This window comes from Hibiscus syriacus, unplaced genomic scaffold, assembly GCF_006381635.1.
Source record: "Hibiscus syriacus cultivar Baekdansim isolate YM2019G1 unplaced genomic scaffold, ASM638163v2 tig00116951_pilon, whole genome shotgun sequence".
NCBI classification, from domain to species: Eukaryota; Viridiplantae; Streptophyta; class Magnoliopsida; order Malvales; family Malvaceae; genus Hibiscus; species Hibiscus syriacus.
The window spans coordinates 2,855,393-2,872,120 of record NW_024063482.1 but is presented as its reverse complement, the minus strand read 5'-3'; positions in this window follow the sequence as shown (position 1 = coordinate 2,872,120).

Sequence of the window (16,728 nt, the reverse complement as noted above, 5' to 3'; positions counted from 1 at the left end):
ATTATCCACAAACATAAATAGGGTATCTAAATCCAATTCGAGGGTCCAAAGAAAGGAAGATCAACATGATAGCAAATAAGTACTTTCTTAATCAATTGAGATGATGTCAAATTCAATCATGTGACAAAGATAAACAAAAATAATGTAACAACCCGACAAATTTTTTTTTAAATAAGTGTAATTTAGTGAAATTTAGTGACTAAATTAAAATTTATGAAAATTTATAGGTCACATTAGAAGTGAAGGAAATTCAGGGACCAAACCCTGAATTACTCCTTTTAGTGTCGGCAGGAAAGTTGATATATACGAATGAATGATTTTCTGTTTTCAAAACAGAAAACACTCTACTTTAAAGCCCGATTCCGACGCCGTCCGACCTCCGATTGTCAAATTAAAACCACCATTTCATCTTCGACCCGTGATCAAAATCCAGTAAACCAATTATAGCGAAACGCTGCCAAACGACGTGAATTTCGAGTCAAAGTCTCGATGTTTTTTTAGCACCACCGCCGGGAAAATCTTAAATTCATTTCCGATCGTTGATCGGTTTTCGACACCTCCCGCACTATCGTGTTCTTGGTGTCGTTCCGAGTCTGACGGTGTCCTCCTTGTCTCCGTGGGCGGCGGCGCGTGAGGGAGGTGGAGCGGTCAAAGTTCCGATCGAAGTGAAATCGAGCTCTCCACCGTTAAAAAATTTGAACCGAGGTTGGTAAGTGACCCAAAATCGTTAAAAAGAATTTTTGGAAATTTTTGCAGGAATTTTTGGAGGCCAGAGGCAATCTCACGCGCCGCCCCTGCGCGTGGGGAAGATTCGAACTGGGTGTTAATTGGTTGACCGGCTTGACCGGTCCAAACCGGTCTGAACCGGTTTGACCGATCCGAACCGGTCTGACCCGACCCGTTGACCGACCCGAACCGTTGACCCGACCCAATGCCATTTTTGGAATTATTTTGAAAATCATGACATTTTGGGAAATATTTTGAAAATGGTGACATTTTGGGAAATATTTTGAAAAAAGTGACATTTTGGGAATTATTTTGAAAAGGTGACATTCTGAGAATTATTTTGAAAAAGGTGACATTTTTGAAATTTTTGAATGTGGACTATTGACCCCTTTGACCATAACTTTGACCGGCTTTAAATGGCCATTAAACGACCTTTGATTTTGTTCGAGTATACCTATTCTGATATTTTTCGACGTGCCGAATCCGTTTCCGAAGTCCGTTTTGCCAAATTCGAACCCGAAGGCCTCCAAATCATCCGTTAAACCCGTTGACTTTGATTTTAACCAAGATTTTTAATTTTCGAAAAGCCATACTTTATGTTTTTCGACGTCCTGATTCCGATTCCGAAATCCGTTTGGTCAAATTCAGACTCGAAATCCTCTAAATTGATAGTCAAATCTGGAAAATGCTTATATACTTAAGAATTTTAGCTTTGATCAATTAAGTAAGACTTGGAGTTGATAAATTATTATTGTTTGAAGGTACAAGAGACTCTCCGGATCGTTTGACAGCTCGACCCATCTCTTCTAGATCAGTTAAACCACGTGTGCCAGAATTCACCCGTAAGACCCATAAATTTTATGATTTTAGAGATTAATTATTTTACCCATTAGTAATATAGTGTTATTATAAATTAGGTTCGAAAACTGTAGCAGAGCGTGGTGAGACCAGCAATCAATAGATCTATTATTTGAACTTATTATCGAGGTGTGTTCCCTATTTATTACTGAACAGTTGATTCAAGGAGCGGTCAGAGCTACTGGTGCTGGATCTGAGGTGCCTATTTCTCAAACTCTTATCGCCAATGGGGTCAGGACTTTTGGAGGACAACTTGGAGGAATTCCTACTGAAGCAGAAGATTAGCTTCAAGATACAGAAAGACGCATGGATCAGTTGGATTTAGACCCAACTAAAAGATATTTGGGGGCAGTAGCGATGTTAAATGGCAATGCCCACACCTGGTGGGAGTCAGTGATCAGTAGTGTTCCTACCGATCGTTTGACATGGGATTTCTTTAAGGAGCGCTTTCAGAGCCGATTCCTGGGGGAGCGTTACTTAGTCCAGAGACGACAGTAGTTTCAGGACTTGGTTCATGGTGATATGACTGTTTCAGAGTATGAGATAGAGTTCTTAAAATTGTTAAAGTATGGACTCAGTCTGGTGCCTAACGAGAGAGATCGATGCCGTAAATTTTCCCTCGGACTCAGATACGAGCTACGTAGGCAGGTGGTAGCCCTTCAAGATGAGATTTTTGATGTGCTGGTGAGCAGAACCAAGGATGCTGAGGAGATGGAGGCTTTAGCTTCTAGTAGAGAGCTTGTTGATCAGGAGCGATCTAGGAAACCTTTTGGCCCTACTGAATCATCCGCACAGTCTGGTAAGAGGACTCGTACTTCAGCCCCTCAGGGGAGCAATACACGCTTCAGGCCTGCAGCATCATCACCTTCAGCTATTAGTAGAGGTGGTTCTTCGGTTCCGTTTCAAGTACCTCATTGTTACTTTTGTGATAAACGGCACACGGGAGAGTGTTATAGGAAGACCAGAGCATGTTTTCATTGTGGATCTAGTGGTCATTTTCGGAGGGATTGTCCTCAACTAGCTTCGTCTGAGCAGACCGCTACCCAGACTCCTTTGCGTTCACAGACTACAGTACATACACCAATTAGATGTCATAGCCAAGTAAAGGCTCGTGGTTCAGCGTCCAAGATAGACAGTAGAGCCCGACCTCAGCAGAATAGAGGGCCAACAGTTTCTGAGGCTAGACAACCAGCTTTGGGTTACGCCACTAGACGTCGGGATGACAGAGATGAGCCTGAGGTTATTGCAGGTACATTTACTATTTATTTTATTCCATACTTTGCATTATTGGACAATGGCTCCACCCACTCTTATGTATCGAGCTCAGTATCTCGAAACCTTCAGATTCCAATCGAGAACACTGATAATATTGTTACGGTTACGAGTCCAGTAGGACATGCAGTATTAGTGAATAAAGTATTTCGGCGTTGTCCTCTGGAGGTTCAGGGAGAAATTTTTCTCGTTGATCTTATGGAGCTTCCTTTAGAGGAGTTCGATCTAATTCTTGGGATGGATTAGTTGAATAAACACAAGGTAAATCTGGATTGCGAATACAAGCGAATTACTCTGAAGACTTCAGATGGTCGGACTGTTGTGTTAATTGGTGACCGGCGTGACTATCTCTCCAATATTGTTTCAGCTATGGAAATTGATCGTATGATCAGGAATGGGTATGAGACTTTCATTGCCTGTATTTTGAACACTAAAGGTTCCTTGTCCACAATCGAGGAAATTTGTATAGTTAGAGAGTTTCCTGATGTTTTTCCGGAGGAGTTGCCTGGGTTACCTCCTGATATAGAGGTAGAGTTCTAGATTGAGACTTATCCGGGATCTTCACCTATTTCTATGACACCATATCGCATGGCTCCAAAGGAACTTAAGGAGTTAAAGGTCCAATTACAATAATTATTCGATCGAGGATTTATTCGGCATAGTACCTCACCCTGGGGAGCTCCAGTTTTGTTTGTGAAAAATAAGGATGGGTTGCTAAGGCTATGTATTGACTATCGGAAGTTGAACAATATGACGGTCAAGAATAAATACCCATTACCCAGGATTGGCGACTTATTTGATCAGTTGCGATGAGCTACTGTATTCTTTAAGATTGATCTTCGTTCGGGGTATTATCAATTGAAAGTTAAGGGGTCCGATGTTGCAAAAATAGCCATTCGCACTAGATATGGTCATTATGAATTCTTAGTAATGCCTTTTTGTTTGACGAACGCTCCCGCAACTTTTATGGATTTGATGAATCGTGTGTTCCGGCCATATTTGGATCAATTCGTGGTTGTCTTTATTGATGATATTCTGGTATATTCTCGGACGGAAGCAGAGCATGACGAGCATTTGAAGATCGTTCTGCGAACCTTGAGATAGCATCGTCTATATGCCAAACTAAGCAAGTGTGAGTTTTGGCTTCAAGAAGTGTAATTTTGGGGGCACGTTATTTCTGTACGAGGTATTCAGGTCGATCCAAGTAAGATCGAGGCTATTGTGAATTGGAAACGATCCAAGAATGTCTATGAGATCCGTAGTTTCTTGAGCTTGGTTGGATATTATCGATGTTTTGTCGAGGGTTTCTCGATCATTGCTGCTCATTTGACAAAGCTGTTAAGGAAGAATGTGTCGTTTGATTGGGGCGAGGCACAACAGGAGAGCTTTGAGAAATTAAAGGCGGTTTTGACTCAAGCACCAGTGTTGATTCAACCAGAGTCAGGGAAGGATTTTACAGTGTATAGTGATGCTTCACATTCAGGACTTGGTTGTGTTCTAATGCAGGAAAGTAAGGTGGTGGCTTATGCATCACGTCAACTGCGACCGCATGAGTGTAATTATCCTACTCATGATTTGGAGTTAGCAGCAGTAATTTTTGCCTTAAAGATTTGGAGACACTATATTTATGGAGAGAAGTGTTACATTTTCACTGATCATAAGAGCTTAAATTATCTTCTGACTCAGAAGGAGCTTAATTTGAGACAACGGAGCTGGCTAGAGCTTCTAAAGGATTATGATTGTGTGATTGATTATCACCCTGGTAAAGCTAACATTGTGGCAGATGCTTTGAGTCGAAAGGCGGTATCGGAGTTGAGGTCTTTAATGGCCAAGATGAATTTATATGACGATGGCACTCTGTTAGTAGAATTGCAAGTTAAACCGACTTTGGTTGATGAGATTAAGGCTAAACAATCTCTAGATAGCTCATTATTTTCCATCTTTGAGCAAGTAGAGCAGGGGACAAGCTCAGATTACGCCCTTGATCAGGATGAAGTTTTATGCTTTAAGGGTCGATATTGTGTACCTGATGATGCTGAGTTGAGGCAGATTATTCTTAATGAGGCTCACAGTAGTCCATATACTACGCACCCCAGTGGAGATAAGATGTACCAGAATTTGAGGGAGAGGTATCATTGGGTCGGCATGAAGAAGGACATCTCGGATTTTGTGGCTAGGTGTTTGACTTGTCAGCAAGTTAAAGCAGAGCATCAACATCCATCAGGTTTGTTACAGCCTATCAAGATTCCTGAATGGAAATGGGAGCGTATTACTATGGATTTTGTTACCGGATTACCGATGACTACTTCGAAAAAACATTCAGTTTGGGTGATTGTTGACAGACTTACAAAGTCAGCTCGCTTCATTCCTGTGCGGGTAAATTATACTTTGGACAAGTTGACGAGATTGTATATTTTGGATATTGTCAGATTGCATGGTGTTCCATTGTCTATTATTTCTAATCGAGATCTGAGATTTACTTCGAGATTTTAGAAGACGCTACATACAGCTTTGGGAACAAGATTGGATTATAGTATATCTTTTCATCCATAAACTGATGGTCAATCTGAGAGAGTGATTCAGATTCTGGAGTATATGTTGCGGGGTTGCGTAATTGATTTTCATGGTAGCTGGGAGAACTTTTTGCCATTGGCTGAATTTGCTTACAATAACAGTTATCATACCAGCATTCATATGGCACCCTACGAAGCACTCTATGGGCGTAAATGTCGCACTCCGATATGTTGGACTAAGTTGCGTGACCGGAAGACTTTGGGACCTGAGTTATTACGCGAGACGGAGGACACAATCAGATTGATTCGTGACCGTCTGAAAGAAGCATTTGATAGATAGAAGTCTTATGCATATCAAAGGAGGAAAGATATTCAGTTTGAAGTTGGAGATCAGGTCTTTTTAAAAGTATCACCTTGGAAGAAAGTATTGAGATTTGGGCGTAAGGGTAAATTAAGTCCAAGATTTATTGGACCTTTTCGTATATTGAAGAGGATAGGACCTGTCGCATATCAGCTTGAGTTGCCTCCCCAGCTCAGTCGTATTCATGATGTCTTTCATGTATCAATGTTGAGGCGATATTGTCCAGATCCAGGTCACATCATTCAGGTTGAAGAGGTAGAGTTGAGACCTGATTTGTCATATGAGGAGGAGCCCATTCAGATCTTGGAAAGTGATGAGCGAGTTCTTCGGAATAGAAATATCCCGATGGTAAAAGTTCAATAGAGTAATCGAGGCCCTTCTGAAGCTATTTGGGAGACATTGGAGTCAATGGAGGCTCAATTTCCTCAACTATTCTCATAAGGTAAATTTCGATGACAAAATTTCTTGTAGAGGGGAGAATTGTAACAACCCGAGAAAAAAAATTTAAATCGGTGAAATTTGGTGAAATTTAGTGACTAAATTAAAATTTATGAAAATTTATAGGTCATATTAGAAGTGAAGGAAATTCAAGGACCAAGCCCTGAATTACTCCTTTTAGTGTCGGCAGGAAAGTTGATATATACGTATGAATGGTTTTCTGTTTTCAAAACAGAAAACAATTGTGAAATTCCTCCTCCCGCACTCTACTTCAAAGCCCGATTCCGAAGTCGTCCGACCTCCGATCGTTAAATTAAAACCACCATCGTGTTCATCTTCGACCCGTGATCAAAACCCAGTAAACCAATTATAGCGAAACGCTGCCAAACGACGTGAATTTCGAGTCAAAGTCTCGATGTTTTTTTAGCACCACCGCCGGGAAAATCTTAAATTCATTTTCGATCATTGATCAGTTTTCGACACCTCCCACACCATCGTGTTCCTGGTGTCGTTCCGAGTCCGACGGTGTCCTCCTTGTCTCCGTAGGCGGCGGCGCGTGAGGGAGGTGGAGCGGTCAAAGTTCCGATCGAAGTGAAATTGAGCTCTCCACCGTTCAAAAATTTGAACCGAGGTTGGTAAGTGACTCAAAATCGCTTAAAAGAATTTTTAGAATTTTTTGCAGGAATTTTTGGAGGTCGGAGGCGGTCTCACGCGCCGCCCCTGCGCGTGGGGAAGATTCGAACTGGGTGTTAATTGGTTAATCGGCTTGATCGGTCCAAACCGGTCTGACCTGACCCGTTGACCGACCTGAATCGTTGACCGACCCGTTGACCCGACCCGACCCGGTGACATTTTGGAAATTATTTTGAAAATTGTGACATTCTGGGAAATATTTTGAAAATTGTGATATTCTAGGAAATATTTTAAAAAATGTGACATTCTGGGAAATATTTTGAAAAAAAGGTGACATTCTGAAAATATTTTGAAAAGGTGACATTCTGGGAATTATTTTGAAAAATGTGACATTTTGGGAATTTTCGAATGTGGACTATTGAACCTCTTTGACCATAACTTTGATCGGCTTTAAATGGCCATTAAACGACCTTTGATTTTGTTCGAGTATACCTATTCTGATATTTTTCGACGTGCCGAATCCGTTTCCGAAGTCCGTTTCACAAAATTCAAACCCGAAGGCCTCCAAATCATCCGTTAAACCCGTTGACTTTGATTTTGACCAAGAATTTTAATTTTCAAAAAGTCATACTTTATGTTTCTCGACGTCCTTATTCCGATTCCGCAATCCGTTTGGTCAAATTCAGACTCGAAATCCTCTAAATTGATAGTCAAATCCAGAAAATGCTTATATACTTAAGAATTTTAGCTTTGATCAGTTAAGTAAGACTTTGAGTTAATAAATTATTATTGTTTGAAGGTACAAGAGACTCCGGATCGTTTGACAGCTCGACCCAACTATTCTAGATCAGTTAAATCACGTGTGCCAGTATTCACCCATAAGACCTGTAAATTTTATGATTTTAGAGATTAATTATGTTACCCATTAGTAATATAGTGTTATTATAAATTAGGTTCGAAAACTGTAGCAGAGCGTGGTGAGACCAGCAATCAGTAGATCTACTATTTGAACTTATTATCAAGGTGTGTTCCCTATTTATTACTGAACTGTTTTATTTGTTTTAATATGTGGTACACTGAATTCTTTGGTAACTGTTTTATTGATGCACCGATTTAATGTGATGGTTTATGGATTATGACTGCTATCTGATTTTGTTTTGAAATGGTATATGAATACCATGTTTATGGATTTATGGAATTTATGTCACGATGCAATTGAATTTTTGGAATACGAATTTATAAAGTACAGCCCTGATCAAGCTGGAAAATTTTACGGACCTAATGTGACTCTTAGGTAGGCTCTGCGGCCCTGAGATCATTCTCGGGTAGGCCCTGCGGCCCTAAAATGTGTTCTTAGGTAGGCCCCACGGCCCCGAAATCTATCTTGGGTAGGCTCTCAGGCCCTAAGATGTTCCTTTAGGGTAACTCTTTTATGGGATTTACTACAGCATAATTTTATGAGATTTATTGGACTATAATTTGTTTAGTGTACCTATCATGATTTTATAGTAATGTTGGGACATACTGAGCCTAGCTCACTTTTCGAAAATGTTTTCCCCTTTCAGATACTGTTGGTTAGATTCACCTGATTGAGCACTTGGAGAATCAACATATCTCTTGAAGTATATCGTATTGTAATGTTTTATCTTTTAAGTTGACTCTATTTTGGTAACATGTGTCTTATTTTAAAGTATTGGATTTTATAAAGATTACTTCTTTGCTACTTACATTTGGTTTATCGAAAATTTGGATTTTTAAAACATGTTTAAATTAATTTGTTTTTTTTCATTATATTTATGAGTTGTATTTTTATAATATAAATTATTATAATTTCATAAACGTCATTTATAATGTGATGTTACCATGATTGAATAATGGTTTCGGAATAATATCTTTAAGAATCATGAATGTGATTCATTAGACTTAATCGAAACGCATAGACCGGGTCTAGGGGGTTACAAATAACATCCAAATAATCGACAACGTACTAAAAAACAGAGGAAAATGTACCAAAGGGAATAAAACAGACATAAAAATAGAGTTATTAAAATTTAAAAAATAAATAAACAAAATAATATAATATAAAAAATAAAAGAAATATAAGCGATTGATCATCCTTAAAACTAATGTCCACGCTTATCAATCAATATAGAAAAAAAGTAAATGATGGGAGAAAAAAACCTAAAAAGAACAAGCTAATATTTTAAAGACTTAAATATTCCTATAATAATATTTTAAACACTCATATAATCAAAGATGTTATTATAGGAAAACAAGATGTAAAAAAGGAGTCACTCTTGTATGCTAATCCACGAGAAATCCAGAATGATGCTTTTTTTTATCTTTTTTTAATTTCAGCCACGTTGATTAGTGAATGCAGATGTAGATGTGGCACATGTGTTTGTCTTAAAGGGCCACTTCTCCATCTCCTACTTTAACTGTCATTCGCCCCTATAAACAACTGCAATCTTCTTCCTCCACCTGTCATCCCTCCCCCCACATTCTTTGCCTTCCATTCCATCTCAACCATATCGGTAATAAGACAAGGAAATACCAAGGTCCTACAACAAGTTTGCCTTTTCCGTTAGTGGCCGTGTTGTTTCATTCATAGTATTATATTACAGCTATAACGTAATACAACGATTATACTATAACGTTTTCTAAGACTATTATAATATCGTAAACTACATCCACAACCAAAAAATGTAATTATTTTTATAAAGATTAAAGTCCGTAATAATATTCGCAATACCCATAATCACGATACTACAATCGTAATTTAATATTATAGTTTCATGTTGCCATAAACGTGGGACCATAGGACCCAATGGGGGACAAGTCAGGATCTAGTAGTAAAAGGGTTTGGTTCCTTTCATAAAACATAACATGCACCTGTTGTACAGCTAAGAAATTCCAGGTTGTACACAACGTCTCGAGCTAGCTAGAACCAGGGGACCCTCTTATCTGCTCCGAATTCAGGGCCTCCATTTCAGTTTCTATATTTAAAGTTGGTTGTTGTTTTCTCGGATAAAATATATCAGATACCATAAACTTTAGGTGGTGTATCATTTATATTATTGAACTTTCAATTGATTCAGTTATAACATTAAACTTTGATTTTAACTTCAATTATGCCATTGAGACGTTAAAATCTAAACAATTTGATTACATGAACAAAACAACATCATATTTGTGCAGCTATTGATGCTTAAAACTAAAACAATGTCGTTTTAAGCACTAAACTTTAAGCCTAATTTAGACAACCTTTGAAAGAGATTGGAGCATTAGCACGTCGAATATTTAGATGAATTTTTGTCGATTTTGAGTGAGTTTCGTAAAAAACCAATCCTAGGAGAAGAAAAAGGGTGAAATACAAACATTTTGATATCAATCTTGTTGTGAAAGGCGATGTAACCCCCTAGACCCGGCCTATGCGTTTCGACTAAGTCTAGTGGATCACATACATGATTCTTAAAGACATTTTCTGAAACCGTTATCCAATCAATGTAAAACCACATTATTCATGACATGAAATTATAATAAATTATACTATTAAAACTCAACTCTTAAATATAAAACCAATCAGTAATAAATTAATTTAAAACATATATTAAAAATCAAAACCACGATAAACTGAATAGTAATAGCAAAAGTATCATCATTATAAAATCCAAAACTTTAAAATAGATCCATGTCACCAGAATAAAGTCAACTTGCAAGTTTAAAATATTACAATCAGATATACTTCAAGAGATATGTTGATCCTCCAAGTGCTCGAACCGAGGTATCTAACCAACAATATCTGAAAGGGGAAAAACATTTTCGAAAGGTGAGCTAGGCTCAGTGTGTCCCAACATTACCATAAAATCACAATAGGTACATTAAACAAATCATAGTCCAGTAAATCTCATAAATTCGTAAAAGAGTTTAACTTTTGAAAATCATAGTTTAAACCCTTTTCTGGTACACCATCAGTAGTTCCCAAAATTATTTTCTATATAGCTTACTTTATGCACATAGCAAAAAGAAAGCCGACTTAAGGATAGGCTATGAAGCTTGTATCCTTAAGCCCAAGTCAATAAGTCCATATAGCTTACCCTAAGCACACAGCAAAGAAAAGCCGACCTAATGAAACATCTTGGAGCCCTCAAGAGTCACATTAGGCCCGTTTATTAGCTTGATCAGAGCTATTCAATTGTAGTTCAATCCATCCCAAAATCAATATCCATATACCAGTCATCAAAGTCCATAAATCATCAACAATAAATCGGTGTACCAACAATAATAATCCATAGATTTCAATGTACCATATTTCAAAACATATAAAACCATTATGTAGTAAACAGGAACACACCTCGATAATGGGTTCAGATAGTAGATCTACTGATTGCTGGTTTTACCACGCTCTGTTACAATTTTCGAACGGGTGAATATTGGTATACGTGGTTTAACTGATCTAGAAGAGCTGGGTCGAGCTGTCGAACGATCAGGAGAGTCTCTTGTACCTTCAAACAATAATAATTAATCAACCCCAAATCTTACGTAATTGTTCAAAACTAAAATTCTTAAGTATATAAGCATTTTTTGGGTTTGACTATCATTTTGGGGTATTTCGAGTCTGAATTTGGCCAAACGGATTGCGGAATCGGAATCAGGACGTCGAAAAACATAAAGTATGACTTTTCGAAAATTCAAATTCTTGGTCAAAGTCAAAGTCAACCACTTTGACCGTCGATTTGGAGGCATTCGGGTTCGAATTTGACAAAACGAACTTCGGAAACGGATTTGGGACGTAGAAAACTATCAGAATAGGTATACTCGGAAAAGATTTACGGTCATTTAAGTGTCGATCAAAGCCATTTTAAGTTTTGGTCAAAGGAAGTCAACGGCCACGGTCAACGGTCAACGGTCGGGGTCGGGTCAGTCGGGTCGGGTCGGGTCAGTTGGGTCGGGTCAGACCGGTCAAACTGGTTCGGACCGATCAAACCGGTTCGAAACAGGTCAGAACCGGTTGAAAACCGGTCAAATCGGTTTACAGCACTCCACTCTCCCTGCGGCGGCGCGTGAGGCCTCCTCCGGGGGTCTAAAAATTCCGGAAAATTTTCTAAAAATTATTTTAAGCGATTTCGAGATACTTACAAAGTTCGGTTCAAATTTTTGAACGGCGGAGAGCTCGATTTCAACTCGGCCGAATATTTGACTGCTCCACCTCCTCACGCGCCGCCGTCTACGGCAAACAAGGTTGACACTGGCGGACTCGAAACGACACAAGGAACACGATGGTGCAGGAGTTGTCGTAAACGGAGCAACGATCGGCGATGAATTTAAGATTTTCCCGGCGATAGAGCTAACAAAAACGTCGAGACTTTGACTGTAAATTACCGACGTTTGGCAGCGTTTCGCTTCAATTAAATTGAAGGATTTGTTCCACGCTCGATGATGAACACAACGGTGGTTTTAAAACGACGATCAGAATTTGGACGGCGTCAAAATCGGAGTTGGAAACTGCGTATGGGAAAGGAAAATTGGGAGCATTTTGGTTCTGAAAATCAGAACCAAATGCACGCTTATAATCAAAGCTGCAGACAGTTTTAGGGTAAATTCAAGGCTTGGTCCTTGGATTTCCTTCACTTCTAAAATGGCCTATAAACTCTCATAAATTTTGATTTAGTCACCAACAATTTACCAATTTTCACAATTAACCTCTAATTTCAATTAAATATTATTTTGTAAATATTCGGGTTGTTACAATTCTCCCCCTCTACAAGAAATTTCGTCCTCGAAATTTACCTTATGAGAACAGTTGAGGAAACTGAGCCTCCATTGACTCCAATGTCTCCCAAGTAGCTTCTGAGAGGCCTCGGTTACTCCATTGAACTTTGACCATTGGAATACGCCTATTCCGAAGAACTCGCTCATCTCTTTCTAAGATTTGAATGGGCTCCTCCTCATATGATAAATCAGGTCTCAGCTCTACTTCCTCAACCTGAATGATGTGACTTGGATCTGGACGGTATCGCCTTAACATAGACACATGAAAAACATCATGAATACGACTAAGATGGAAAGGCAACTCGAGCTGATAAGCAACAGGTCCAACTTTCTTCAAAATACGATACGGCCCAATAAATCGCGGACTCAGTTTACCCTTACGTCCAAATCTCAATACGTTCTTCCAGGGTGAAACTTTTAAAAAGACCTGATCTCCAACCTCAAACTATATATCTTTCCTTCTCTTATCTGCAAAAGATTTCTGCCTATCAAATGCCTCTTTCAAACGGTCACGGATCAATCTGACTGTGTCCTCTGTCTCCCGCACTAACTCAGGTCCCAAAGTCTTCCTATCACGCAACTCAGTCCAACAAATCGGGGTGCGACACCTACGCCCATAGAGTGCTTCATAGGGTGACATACGAATGCTGGTCTGGTAACTGTTATTATAAGCGAATTCAGCCAAAGGCAAAAAGTTCTCTCAGGTACCATGAAAATTGATTACACAACCCCGTAATATATCCTCCAAAATCTGAATTACTCTCTCAAATTGACCATCAGTTTGTGGGTGGAAGGAGGTACTATAATCCAATCTCGTACCCAAAGCCATATGTAGCGCCTTCCAAAATCTCGAAGTAAATCTCGGATCTTGATCTGAAATGATAGATAACGGAACACCATGCAATCTAACAATCTCTGAAATATACAACCTCGCCAACTTGTCCAACATATAATTTACCCGTACAAGAATGAAGTGAGCTGACTTTATAAGTCTGTCAACAATCACCCAAATTGAGTCATTTTTCGAAGGAGTCATAGGTAAACCAGTAACAAAATCCATAGTAATACGCTCCCATTTTCATTCAGGAATCTTGATAGGTTGTAACAAACCTGATGGATGTTGATGTTCCGCCTTAACTTGCTGACAAGTCAAACACCTCGCCACAAAATTCGAGATGTCCTTCTTCATGCCGACCCAATGATACCTCTCTCTCAAATTCCGATACATCTTATCTCCACCGGGGTGCATAGCATATGGACTACTATGAGCCTCCGTGAGGATAGTCTGCCTCAACTCAGCATCATCCGGCACACAATACCGACCTTTGAAGAATAAAACTTCATCCTGATCAAGGGCGTAATCTGAGCTTGTCCCTTGCTCTACGAGCTCAAAGATGGAAAGCAATGAGCTACCAATGGGCTGCTTAGCTTTGATCTCATCAACCAAGGTCGGTTTAACTTGTAATTCTGCTAACAGAGTGCCATCGTCATATAAATTCATCCTGGCCATTAAAGATCTCAACTCTGTTACCGTCTTTCGACTCAAAGCATCCGCTACAATATTAGCTTTACCAGGGTGATAATCAATCACACAATCATAATCCTTTAGAAGCTCTAGCCAGCGTCGCTGTCTCAAATTAAGCTCCTTCTGGGTCAGAAGATACTTTAAACTCTTATGATCCATGAAAATGTAACACTTCTCTCCATAAAGATAGTGTCTCCAAATCTTCAAGGCAAAAATCACTGCTGCTAACTCCAAATCATGAGTAGGATAATTACACTCATGCGGTCGCAGCTGACGGGATGCATAAGCCACCACCTTAACTTCCTGCATTAGAACACAGTCGAGTCCTGAGTGTGACGCATCACTATACACTGTAAAATCCTTCTCGGACTCTGGTTGAATCAACACTGGTGCTTGAGTCAATACTGCCTTTAATTTCTCAAAGCTCTCCTGTTGTGCCTCACCCCAGTCAAACGGCATATTCTTCCTTAACAACTTTGTCAAAGGAGAAGCAATGATCGAGAAGCCCTCAACAAAACGTCGATAATAACCAGCCAAGCCCAAGAAACTGCGGATTTCAGAGATATTCTTGGGTCGTTTCCAATTCACAATAGCCTCGATCTTGCTTGGATCGACCTGAATACCTCGCGCAGAAATAATATACCCCAGAAACGACACTTCTTGAAGCCAAAATTCACACTTGCTTAGTTTGGCATATAGACGATGCTCTTTCAAAGTCCGCAGAACGATTTTCAAATGCTCGTCATGCTTTATCTCATTACGAGAATAGATTAGAATATCATCAATAAAGACCACCACAAATTGATCCAAATATGGTCGTAACACCCGATTCATCAAATCCATGAAAGCTGCAGGAGCATTCATCAAACCAAAAGGCATCACTAAGAATTCATAATGACCATATCTAGTGTGAATGGCCATCTTGGCAACATCAGATCCTTTAACTTTCAATTGATAAAAACCCGAACGAAGATCAATCTTAGAGAATACAGTAGCTCCTCGCAACTGATCAAATAAGTCATCAATCCTGGGTAGTGGATATTTATTCTTGACCGTCATCTGATTCAACTTCCGATAGTCAATACATAATCTTAGCGACCCATCCTTCTTTTTCACGAACAGAACTGGAGCTCCCCATGGTGAAGTACTATGCCGAATAAATCCTCGATCGAATAATTCTTGCAATTGGACCTTCAACTCCTTAAGTTCTTTTGGAGCCATGCGATAAGGTGCCATAGAAATAGGTGCAGATCCCGGATAAGTCTCTATCTCAAACTCTACCTCTCTATCAGGAGGTAAACCAGGCAACTCCTCTAGAAAGACATCAGGAAACTAGCTAACTGTACGGATCTCTTCGATCGTGGACAATGAACCTTTAGTGTTCAAAATACAAGCAATGAAAGTCTCATACCCCTTCCGGATCATACGATCAATTTCCATTGCTGAAACTATATTGGAGAGATAGCCACGTCGTTCACCAATTAACACCACGGTCCGACCATCTGAAGTCTTTAGAGTAGCCCGCTTGTATTCGCAATCCAGATTTACCTTGTGTTTATTCAACCAATCTATCCCAAGAATTAGATCGAACTCCTCTAAAGGAAGTTCCATAAGATCAACGAGAAAAATTTCTCCCTGAACCTCGAGAGGACAACGCCGAAATACTTTATTCACTAATACCACTTGTCCTACTGGACTCGTAACTGTAACAGTATTTTCAGTGTTCTCGGTCGGAATCTGAAGGTTTCGAGATACCGAGCTCGATACATAGGAGTGAGTGGAGCCATTGTCCAGTAATGCAAAGTATGGGATAGAATAAATAGTAAATGTACCTGCTATAACCTCAGGCTCATCTCTGTCATCCCGACGTCTAGTGGCATAAACCAAAGCTGGTTGTCTAGCCTCAGAAACTGTTGGCCCTCTATTTTACTGAGGTCAGGCTCTACTGTTAGTCCTGGACGCTGAACCACGAGTCTTTACTTGGCTACGATCTCTAATTGGAGTTTATACTGTAGTCTGAGAACGTACAGGAGTCTGAGTAGCGGTCTGCTCAAACGAAGCTAGCTGAGGACAATCCTTCCGAAAATGACCACTAGATCCACACTGATAGCAAAGACCCATCTTCTTACGACACTCTCCTGTGTGTTGTTTACCACAAAACTCACAGAGGAACACATGATAATACGACGAGGAACCACCTCGACTGCCAACTAACGGTGAGGATGCTGCAGGCCTGAAACGTGTATTGCTTCTCTGAGTGACTGAAGTACGAGTCCTTTTCCCGGACTGTGCTGATGACTCCATCGGGCCTGAAAATTTCTTAGATCTTTCCTGTTCAACACGCTCTCTACCAGAAGCTAAAACCTCTACCTCTTCAGCATCTTTGGCTCTTCCCACCAGCACATCAAATATCTCATCCTGATGGGTTACAACTTGCCTACGCAGCTCGTATCTGAGTCCAAGGGCAAATTTACGACATCGATCTCTCTCAGTAGGTACCATATTGAATCTATACTTCAGCAACTTCAAGAACTCGATCTTATACTCAGAAACAGTCATGTCTCCCTGAACTAGGTCTTGAAACTGCTGACGTCTCTGAGCTAAGTAGCGCTCTCCCAGAAAACGACTCC